The sequence below is a fragment of the Ranitomeya variabilis genome, chromosome 2, assembly GCF_051348905.1.
Source record: "Ranitomeya variabilis isolate aRanVar5 chromosome 2, aRanVar5.hap1, whole genome shotgun sequence".
Classification (NCBI taxonomy): domain Eukaryota; kingdom Metazoa; phylum Chordata; class Amphibia; order Anura; family Dendrobatidae; genus Ranitomeya; species Ranitomeya variabilis.
In genome coordinates, this window is record NC_135233.1 from 57,509,217 (window position 1) to 57,521,246 (window position 12,030).

The 12,030-nt window shown below is 40.8% G+C and overlaps 1 protein-coding gene across 6 annotated transcripts in view; it reads right to left on the minus strand.

Moving 5' to 3' along the window:
• FSHR (follicle stimulating hormone receptor) overlaps positions 1-12,030 on the minus strand; it is a 489,167-nt gene that overhangs the window by 163,427 nt on the left and 313,710 nt on the right. The gene's annotated exons all lie outside the window — the stretch shown is intronic.

A 12,030-nucleotide genomic window follows, 5' to 3' on the forward strand; every position in this document is an offset into this window, starting at 1 on the left:
CAAAACATCCTAGCAGGCCAAGTTACATGTTAACATAGGAACCCTTCTTTGATATCACCTTCACAATTCTTGCATCCATTGAACTTGTGAGTTTTTGGAGAGTTTCTGCTTGTATTTCTCTGCATGAAGTCAGAATAGCCTCCCAGAGCTGCTGTTTTGATGTGAACTGCCTCCCACCCTCATAGAGCTTTTGTTTGATGATACTCCAAAGGTTCTCTATAGGGTTGAGGTCAGGGGAAGATGGTGGCCACACCATGAGTTTATCTCTTTTTATGCCCATAGCAGCCAATTACTCAGAGGTATTCATTGTCATGCATGAAGATGATTTTGCTCCTGAAGGCACGTTTCTGCTTTTTAGACCATGGAAGAAAGTTGTCAGTCAGAAACTCTATATATTTTGCTGAGGTCATTTTCACACCTTCAGGAACCTTAAAGGGCCCTACCAGCTGGTTCCCCATGATTCCAGCCCAAAACATGACTCCTCCACCTCCTGGCTGACGTCGCAGCCTTGTTGGGACATGGTGGCCATCCACCAACCATCCACTACTCCATCCATCTGGACCGTCCAGGGTTGCTCGACACTCATCAGTAAACAAGACTGTTTGAAAATTAGTCTTCATGTATGTCTGGGCCCACTGCAACCCTTTCTGCTTGTGAACCCTGTTTAGGAGTGGCCAAATAGTAGGTTTATGCACCACAGCAAGCCTTTGAAGGATCCTACACTTTGAGGTTCAAGGGACTCCAGACGCACCAGCAGCTTCAAATAACTGTTTGCTGCTTTGTAATGGTATTTTGGCAGCTGCTCTCTTAATCCATTGAATTTGTCTGGCAGAAACCTTCCTCATTATGCCTTTATTTGCATGAACTCTGTATGTGCTCTGTTTCAGTCACAAATCTCATCAGAGTATGATGATCACTCTTAAGTTTTCGTGAAATATCTAATTTTTTCATACCTTGTCCAAGGCATTGCACTATTTAACGCTTTTCAGCAGCAGAGAGATCCTTTTTATTTCCCATATTGCTTGAAACCTGTGACCTGCTTAATAATGTGGACATCATTTTTTAAGTAGTTTTCCTTTAATTAGAATCACCTGGAAAACTAATTATCCCACGAGTTTAAGATTGATTTCAGTGATTCATTGAACCCCGAGACACAATACCATCCACGAGTTTATTTGAAAAACAAAACAATTAAATCTTTATGACACTTAAATCCAATTTGCATAATAATTTGGAACACAGTGTAGACCCGTAACGTTTTCAATTTTTGGTCGATGGGGCTGTGCAATGGCTTATTTTTTGCACACTGAGCTGAATTGTATCTAGCATTTTGGGATAGATACAATGTTTTTATATGTCATTTATTGTGCTAGAGTTGAGCCTCAGAGCACACACAAAAACTTTGGTTACAAATAGCACTGTTATATTGATATTGCAGTCTTATACGTCCATCTGTAGTGGACAAATTTTGCTGGCATTGTAATACTGTCTTTAACGTTTTCTCAACAGGGATATATCATATGCAATTTAAAATGGGCAAGGAGGGGAGTAAGGGATGGGGAAGTGGACATGATGCTGATGGGGAGCACAGAAGCTGAAACCATGGGCAAGGGGAAACTGTGCCTGCCGCGAGAGCACAACAAACACACACATCATGTCGATCTAGCTTCCTATCCCACTTTGTATTGGGGGTGTGGAACACCATTCTTAAAGCCATAGCAGTGTGAAAAGGTTGTTGGATGGATGACAGATAATGCTTCCCAGTCACTTTGCCAGAACTGTCCTGTCTACCACATGGTCCAGTCTCAGTAACCGTGATTATCAACCACATAATCCTCACCCTGATCCTCTTTCCTCTCACCATACCGAGTGCCCGGACACAAGTGATCACACTCTTGGGCACTCTGAAGAGCTGTTCACATTTCCAGTCCCAAGCTGCCACAATTTTTCCCAGTGTGCGTGCTGTCCACACCTTACACAAGTACTTGTCCCATAACATCAGCTGTGCCCTGACCAATGCTGTGACCGGGAAGGTCCACTTAACTACGGACACGTGGACAAGTGCTTGTTGCCAGGGACACAATTCCCTGATGGCACACTGGGTGAACATTGTGGAAGTTGGGACCCAGTCAGACCCTGGGATGGAAAACGTGCTACTGATACTGAGGATTGTGGGCCCTTGTTCAATCAGAGTTGCCCCCACCTTCTACAGCAGTTCCTGCACCTGCTCCTCTTCACCCTCCATCTCACAAACGTCAACATCAGTCACAAGCTGGAAGCACTGCAGCACTGCCTCGGCCAAGTGGCAACAAGCTGTGCTGAAGCTAATCTGCTTTGGTGACAAACTGCACACCGCTGCGGAGTTGTTGAAAGGTCTAACAGACCAGACTGATCCTGTGGCTATTGCCCCTGAACTTACAACCATGCTTTGGGGTTGTGTTACAGCCAATGGCACAGGGAAAATTTCATGGGTAGAAGAAATATTGGATTCAATGAAATTTCAACAAATTCTTGATGCAAACATAATACCATCTGTACAAAAAAGCTGAAATTGAGAAGAGGATGGCTTCTACAGATGGATAAGGATTTTAAACACACGTCAACATCCACAAAAGACTACTTCAAAAGTAAACACAAAATGTAGTTTTTATATGAAGGTCTTTATTATTAAGGGAAAAAGAAATCCAAACCTACAGGGCCCTGTGTGAAAAGTGATTGCCTTCCCCTTAAAACATAAATTAACTGTGATTTATCACATCTATGGGAAGCTGAGTTCAAATTCCCTATCCACACCCAGTCACACCTGTTCTCAATCAAATCACTTAAATAGGACCTGCCTGACAAAGTGAAATAGACCAAAAAACCTCAAAAGCTGTACATCATTTCGTGATCCAAATAAATTCTGAAACAAATAATAAACAAAGTAATTGAGATCTATCAGTCTGGGAAAAGGTTATAAAGCCATTTCTAAAGCATTGGGACTCCGGCAAACCGCATTGTGAGTCATTATCCACAAATGGCAAAAACATGGAAGAGTGATGAACCTTTCAAGAAGTGGCCAGTCCACCAAAATTACCCCAAGAACGCAGCAACAATTTATCCAAGAGGTCACAAAAGACCCAAAAACAACATCCAAAGAACTGCACTCCTCCCTTGTCTCAGTTCAGGTCAGTGTTCATGATGACTTCACCATAAGAAACTGAGCAAAAATGGCCTGCATGGCAGAGTTCCAAGATGAAAACCACTGCTGACCAATAAAAACATAAAGGCTCATGTCAGTTTTGCCAGAAAACATCTTGATGATCCCCAAGACTTTTGGGAGAATACTTTGTGAACTGACAAGACAAAAGTTTACATTTTTGGAAGGTGTATGTCCCATTACATGTCTGGCATAATTAACACTGCATTTCAGAAAAGAAACCTCATATCAACAGTAAAATATGGGGGTGGTAGTGCGATGATCTGGGGCTGTTTTGCTTCATAACCTGGAAGGTTGCTTTGGTAAATGGAAGCATGAATTCTGCTGTGTACCAAAATATCCTGAAGGAAAATGTCTGCCATCTCTTCGTGACCTCAAGCTGAAGCGCATTTGGGTTATGCAGCAGGACAATGATCCTAAACACACCAGCAAGTCCACCTCTGAATGGCTTAAAAAAACAAAATTTAGACTTTGGATTAGCCTAGTCAAAATCCTGACTTTAATCCAAATGAGATGCTGTGGAATAATCTGAAAAAGATGGTTCATGCTCGGAAACCCTCCAATGTGGCTGAATAACAGCAATTCTGCAAAGATGAGTATGCCAAAATTCCACCAGAGCATTGTAAAAGACTCATTGCCAGTTATCGCAAATGCTTGTTTGCAGTTGTTGCTACTAAGGGTGGCCCAACTAGTTTTTAGGTTTTTGGAGCACACAGAACCCTGTAAGTTTAGATTTCTTTTTCCCGTAATAATAAAGAACTTAATTTAAAAATGGCATTTTGTGCTTACTTGTGTTATCTTTGTCTAATATTTAAATTTGTTTGGTGATCAGAGGCATTAAAGTGTGACAAGCATGCAAGAGAATAAGAAATCAGGAAAGGGCAAACACTTTTAACACAACTGTACTGTATGTACTGTATGGTATGGCAACTAGGGACTAGTCTTTCACAAGCTTCAAAGATGTGAAAACTTTGTTTTTTGACAGAGGGAATCTTGCAAAAATAGTTACAAATATGATATATAAAGTAGAATTTTAGCAAATAAAGTTAAAATCACTTTCTTTAATAATATAATTTAGTCCGGTCCCCCTGGAAATTACTGATCCATTCTAATTTTATTTTGTTACTTGGTTCCGCTTCATTTTTTCCAGTTTTGCTGTGAAATATTTTATATATAGATCAAAGACAAACCATATGCTTTAAAAACTATATTCAGTTGAATTGCATATTAAAGGTCTGTGTCTTTCTTCTTTTTCCATATGGAAATTCTTTAGGGACACTTTTCTGCTGATGATTAACTATAGTAGACTAATGGTAGTCCTTGTGAACTGAAAAACAGACTAAAGCAATGCAATACTAATGCTTCACTGATAGAAGTGCACGAGTTGTCACCAAATCCTCTTATGCCTCCCATTTACTATAGAGGATTAAAAATATCAAGCCACATTTTATGAGTTACCATATCTTAGGGAATATCTGCAGCAGGCTATTCCACAAAGAAGATTTTACAAAATTTCTACAAAGTGAGCACCAAAAAGCACCAAACAGTTGTACATTGAGTTCCTCTGCCTCTGTGCCATGTTATGTTACCCGTTAGTCACTACAGCTTTCTTTTCTTTTACATTTTGGAGATTGGTAAAATATGTGTAATAACTTTGGCTAGAGATGAGCGACTCTTGAAAAATTTGGTTTGGGAAGATTCGCTCATATTGAAGGGTAAATTTGATTTGGTCTGAATACCATAAGATCCAAATCAAAAGTGGACCAATTGCCCTGAAAAACTTTTATTATTCTCTGATTCCCAAAGCACAATAAACAGAGGGAAAGGATTAAAAACATGCTACTTGCACCACAGTTCCTTTGTCGTTTACACCAGTTTTTGGCTTTCTGACATTTTCTCTCCACGCGGTCATGTGTTGGTTGGTGGCAACACAAAAGATGTTGTTTTGTTGGATACATACAAAAGGAATGTCAAAATCTTACTAGAATCCAATATTTTCAGAAAATCAGTTTGAATCAGAAGTGCCATGATTGCCACAAAAAGCTTCTCTTCAGACCTCAAAGCCCCAAAGCATAAAAAGTAAATTGTCCTAGAGTCCCACTTGTCTTTATGAAGCCACCACCTTCCCTAGTATCCCTCACAGTTCTTTGGTTCTTCCTGCACTCCCGGCAAATTATTGTCCTCATGTCATCATCTGTGATGGCAAAGTATGTCATTGACATCAATGATATGCATCAACCACAACGTGAAAGTGTGAGACTGACAGCAATCACTAGTCTCAGGGTCATAAGTGCTGAAAGAACCAAAGACCAGTGAAGAGGATTTCGTGAGTTGTGTCAGGATTGGGGAGCAATGGTAGAGGTGGCATACAGCCAGGTGAGGTCCTAGCACAGGTGAGTAAAATGAATCTCAATATTTTAACCTTTTTCCAGCCCTAAAAAAGAGGCAGCTAAATTGTGACCGGCTGGCTGTCATTATACAAAATGTAAATCGGATCCCAAAATTTCAGATTAAATAGAATTGAAATTTTAAAAAATTTGTTGCAAATTTGCTTCATTACACATTGATTCATTCATCTCTAGAGTGAAGCTCAGGACAATATATGAAGTATCGCACTATACTGTAGGGAAGTGCCATTGGCCTGCCAATCACGGCTTGGGCTTCAGTAATATTAAAGCAGTGAATGCGGCATTGTACTATATGTTAAAGGTGGTTTCAAGTTACAATGGAGCAGGGAAGGACATTACATGTTGAAAATATTGTAACCTGATGTCATTGTAACCTGAAGGGCCACTGTAGAATGATTTTGCTCTATTATTTGGGCACAGCAGAGCCCTGGGATGGCTAGCTGAGGAGGGGGAACCAAGGCTTTCTCTGAAATCAGTGCAGTATGTTGATCATTACAGATTTTAGCACAGACAAGGGAGGATTCAGCCTCCTTCTCAGCTGCTGGTCCCAGCGAGCCTTAGCTAACTGCAGACTGAGTACTGTAGATGCTATCACTGTTATACCATAAATTGTCTGAATCAACTACTCACCATTTTAAAGGTTTACAATTCCCAGTAAAGTATACATCAGCGACCAGGCTTGTAAATGTATTCAGTGCTCCTACTTTTAGTACCTCCCTTAGGACTACAAAGTGCCAAATTATAGGAACACCCCAGGCAAAACTGATACATTGTTTTATGACTGGTGTGGGGCCTGAGGGGCTGTGCATGGCACAGGAATTATCTACCGTATTTGGTGTACTTGTAATCGCTGAGTCATACTCTGCTCCCTTTGGCCTTCAACTATTCATAACATAGTGTGTCAGTTTTACCTGGAGAGTTCCTTTGAATGACTTCTACTGTAAAAAAAAAATATCCAATCCTTTTGCCACTACCATTATTTTTCACCTTTACATTATATTATTTTTTTACGAAGAATTTAATATCCCAAAAATGCCAACCGATTGCCTTATTACGTGGATTCACTTTTTCATACTTCAAGTAATTCTGAATAGAGATGAGCGAATCTTTCAAGGTTCAGTTCGGATTGACTGAACGGACCTCTCCGTTTGCTGAAAAGTTCACTAAACGTACCCAAACCCCATTAGATTCAAGGGGAAGGCAAAACCAAATGCATAGACCACACCTTAAGGGGTGACAAAAAGCTTCCCAAATAGTTAAAATTAGGAGCAGATACCAGGAAAAGTGGCATCAATTAACCCACAGTAGAAATTTGAAAATGGCACAGCAGCTCTCAGCCATGGGCCATGCATGAGGTATCAGGCGCTGGCCCAGAATTTACAGCTTGGAAATGAAGTTTTAATGAGGACCTGTTGGTTAAGGAAGAAGTGTAAGCCTTTTTAGCTGGGAGACCTTACACCTCATGCAACACCTCCAATTTTTGTTTCATTCCAGCCACACTCGGATGGCACAAGCATCAGTTTTATAGACTACTATTGATAGAAAAATTAAAAGAATATCACTAGAACAGATTTTATAATTGTAAAGACCATCAAAGTAAAGACCCTATACCTTTAGGTTAACAGGTCTGATATATTATGGACACTACATAGAAACTATTCCAAACACCACGGAGTAGAAAGTCCATTTAAAAATTTGTACATAGCTTTATTCATAATCTTTATAGACTATAGGTAGAAAAATGTAAGGAAACTAACAAAGGTAGTTGACTGAAAGTAAGAGCAGGCCTGCCTGTCTGGGAGACCTACTTAAACGGGCAACTCACCAGATGGAGACCCAACTTGGAGTCTCCACATTTCAAAAAATAATTGTCAAAGCACAGCAAGTGGCATCAATTTGCACAGAGTAGAAACAGTATAATAGGCCTCTGACATACCTTCCACCACAGGCAATCCATCAGATGGAGACCCAACTTGGAGTCTCCACGTTTTAAAAAAATATTTGTAACATCAGCAGCAGTAGCAACAACTGGCATAGAAAACACCACAAAGATGGCACAGACAGAAGAAGTTACAGGTCTGTGGGAAACAGAAATTTTGCATGTTTTTAGGTGAACAAATACTTATTTTCCACCATAATTTGAAAAATAAATCATGTCAAATCAGATAAGGTGATTTTTTTCTCATTTTGACTCTCATAGTTGTGGTCTACCTATGGTGTCTATTACAGGCCTCTCTCATCTTTTTAAGTGGGAGAACTTACACATTTGGTGGCTGACTAAATACTTTTTTCCCCACTGTACCACCAGAATCCTGGGAGCCCTCCACACATACACCTGTGTGTCATCATTCTCTAGCTGTCCCAGATACCAAGTCATTGAGACTGGCTCTCCAGAACCACTTAGCCAACCCAAGTTTGGACTCTCCATATCGGTCCAGCCCCAACGAACCTGTTGTGACGTCAGTCGTCTCGTTTGGACCTTCCACTCGGACGTTATGACCCATCTTAGATATTGGGAATTATTTCAGCTAGGAGGTCAAGGGAGGAGATTTCAGTCGAACCCAGAGGGGCAGTAGAAAAAATAAGAGGGGGCGAGTTAGGGGTTAAAGGCTAGCTACACACCTTTAGCTAGTGTCATTGTTCTGCCATGGAAGCCACGTCATGTGACATGTGGAGACAGACCAGAAACTAACAAAGTACCTGTGGACTCGAGCGCTTCCCCGGGCCCATATGTTATAAGGAACGGTAACGTGACACACATAGCTAACTGCAATCCCATACCTGAACCCTACCTTTATTTGTACTTCTGGCTGTAATATCTGTATATTTACGCTGTAAATATTTGTATTATCTAAAGCGCCTTTCAGCAATTAAAATATCAATTCATTTTGGGCTGCTCTTTTATCTGGGATCCCGATTTCCCATGTCCGTGAGTCCAGCTAGTACTTATACGCTACCTTGGTTGGTTTCTGACCTGATATAAGCTTGTTAACGGAACGGGCATATATCTAACAAGGAACTGGTGGCAACATACCATTCTGGTGTTATTGGGGGATCATGGCAGTGATGGACCGGAGGTTTATATATATTCCCTATATATATAAGAATAAACGTGTGCACAGCCGTTAGAGAGATGCCAAGGTAGGTTCCAATACCATGAATAATAGCAAAAAAACTTGGCACTCAGACTTAACTTAATCAGATAAAGTGATTTAATGGTGTCCACGGTAAATAACAGAAGAAACGTTTCGGTCCTATAGCCGGACCTTCATCAGTCACAATATTTGATCGTGAACAGAAGTTAGTGGACCCGAAAGATTATGGGTTTTCATTAAGGTCATACATATAGGTGGACACAGCCAGTATCTCAGGTGGATAAGTCTGATGGTATTGCCTTCTGTGGTATAGAGTCTGCGTGTCCTGGTCAGTGGAGGACGCGGTATCCACCGCACTGACTTGCGGTGGATACCGCGTCCTCCACTGACCAGGACACGCAGGCTCTATACCACAGAAGGCAATACCGCCAGACTTATCCCCTTTTGACACTGGCTGTGTCCACCTATATCTGTGACCTTAATGAAAACCCATAATCTTTCGGGTCCACTAACTTCTGTTCACAATCAAATATTGCGACTGATGAAGGTCCGGCTATAGGACCGAAAAGGTTCTTCTGTTATTTACCGTGGACACCATTAAATCACTTTATCTGATTAAGTTAAGTCTGAGTGCCGAGTTTTTTGCTATATATATATTCCCAGCCTGGACAAGTGATATATATACTGTCCTGACTGCAGAGTGCCTCAATAACAAGTACGTAACAGGGAAGCCTCTCCTTTGACTACTTATCCTGGGTGCAGTTCCCTGACTGACCCGAGAGTAAGGGGGGCACCAGAGAGCTGCATCTGTGTAAGCTCTGTCACAGATTGGTGACGGCGAGGGGATATCTGTATCCCTTGGCTTTCGTTTCCTTACAGCAAGATACAGCCAATTTGCTAAATATTGACAAAAATTTAATTTGAATTAAATTGATCCATTCATCTCCAGGAAAACAACTCTTTGGGGAACAACTTTAGAAGCATAGGTAGCAATGCATGTTCCCTCTCTTCACTCAGGTCTGAGAAAGGTGTACAAAACTTGCCCACATGCTTGTAAATCTGCTTATTTTTTGTATGCTCCTAAAACTGACTAGAAGACATCTGTAGAGGACACAAGCACCGTTTCGCGTCAGACCCATTACATCCCTTTGGCTGGAAGATATTTGACAATTGATGGGGTTTCATTGGAGATCAGCATTTAGTGTGCCAGCAGAATAAGCATTGGGAAGGGCTTCTGCTATAGATAGATATCCGACATGTGACGGAATAGTACGTCACATGTCGGGACCCCCGCTTTGATGTGCGCTCCGGCGGTGAGCGCACATCAAAGTCGCGACATGTCAGCTGTTTTTTACAGCTGACATGTGCGCGCAATAGCGGCGGGTGAAATCGCGATCACCCGCCGCTATTAACTAGTTAAATGCCGCTGTCAAACTCAGACAGCGGCATTTAACTACCGCATCCGGCCGTGCGGCCGGATATGAGCGCATCGCCGACCCCCGTCACATGATCGGAGGTCGGCGATGCTTGTACATTGTAACCATAGAGGTCCTGGAGACCTCTATGGTTACTGATCGCCGGTGGCTGTGAGCGCCCCCCTGTGGTCGGCGCTCACAGCACACCTGCATTTTAGCTACATAACAGCGATCTGATGATCGCTGTTATGTAGCAGAGGCGATCGTGCTGTGCCTGCTTCTAGCCTCCCATGGAAGCTATAGAAGCATGGTAAAAGTTAAAAAAAAAAGTAAAAAAAAATGTGAAAAAAATAAAAAAAATATAAAAGTTTAAATCACCCCCCTTTCGCCCCAATCAAAATAAATCAATAAAAAAAAACCCCAACCTACACATATTTGGTATCGCCGCGTTCAGAATCGCCCGATCTATCAATAAAAAAAAGCATTAACCTGATCGCTAAACGGCGTAATGAAAAAAAAATCGAAACGCCAGATTTACGTTTTTTTGGTCGCCACGACATTGCATTAAAATGCAATAACGGGCGATCAAAAGAACGTATCTGCACCAAAATGCTATCATTAAAAATGCCAGCTCGGCACGCAAAAAATAAGCCCTCACCCGACCCCAGATCACGAAAAATGGAGACGCTACGGGTATCGGAAAATGGCGCAATTTTATTTATTTATTTTTTTGCAAAGTTTGGAATTTTTTTTCACCACTTAGGTAAAAAAGAACCTAGTCATGTTAGGTGTCTATGAACTCGTACTGACCTGGAGAATCATAATGGCAGGTCAGTTTTAGCATTTAGTGAACCTAGCAAAATAGGCAAGCAAAAAACAAGTGTGGGATTGCACTTTTTTTGCAATTTCACTGCACTTGGAATTTTTTTCCCGTTTTCTAGTACACGACATGGTAAAACCAATGATGTCGTTCAAAAGTACAACTCGTCCCGCAAAAAATAAGCCCTCACATGGCCAAATTGACAGAAAAATAAAAAAGTTATGGCTCTGGGAAGGAGGGGAGCGAAAAACGAAAACGGAAAAACTGAAAAAGCTCCGGGGGTGAAGGGGTTAAAAAATGGGTACTAGTCCCACCTCTAGAAATTTAACTGGGGAGAATGAATGGGTTTGAGGGGTTTTCTATATTTAATATCCCTTAAACTGTTGACAGAATGTACTTCATTTTTTTTTTATGCAAAATCTTGTTAAAATCAAATTATTTCCATTTTAGGCATTTATGGGCGGCATATCCACAAAATATGCCATAGCTGGGTATGTGTTCCATTTCTAGAAAATGGGAAAATGAGGGACTGGTTACTTTTCTACATGTAATAATAGCCCTTAAAAGTGTTGAAATAAAAGTATTTTGTTTTTATTCTTTTGATTCAGAAGTTTTAATAAGCACGTTTACCCTTAAAAAAAAGTATAAAAGAAGCAAAGCCCCATTGCTTATAACATGTTATTGATACCAATGGCTGGATCTAGCTCTATCAATATATGAGGCTAGGACCTATGGGCATAAAAAAGATGAGTTTTGATAACGAATAGTAGCAAAAAGGAAAGAAACAAATGAAGAAAACAAAAAATTAATGTTTTGTCTTACAAGACCGGAGAACGACTAAGGTATGGACAGCTATATCTTTGGTAAGCATAGACAGATGCTCAAAATCAACCAATGAGGAATACCTTAGAGAGGCTGCTGATATCCCAAATTTATATTTGCAAATATCATAATGGAATGTAGCAGTCCAGCGGGAGCCACGATTTGAGGAGTTTTATGTTAGTGTATGGACAACTCTAAATTGCAAACTAAACTTCTACAACTCAGGTATTGATTTGTTCTTTCTCATAGATCTGAGCTGTAGACAATACTA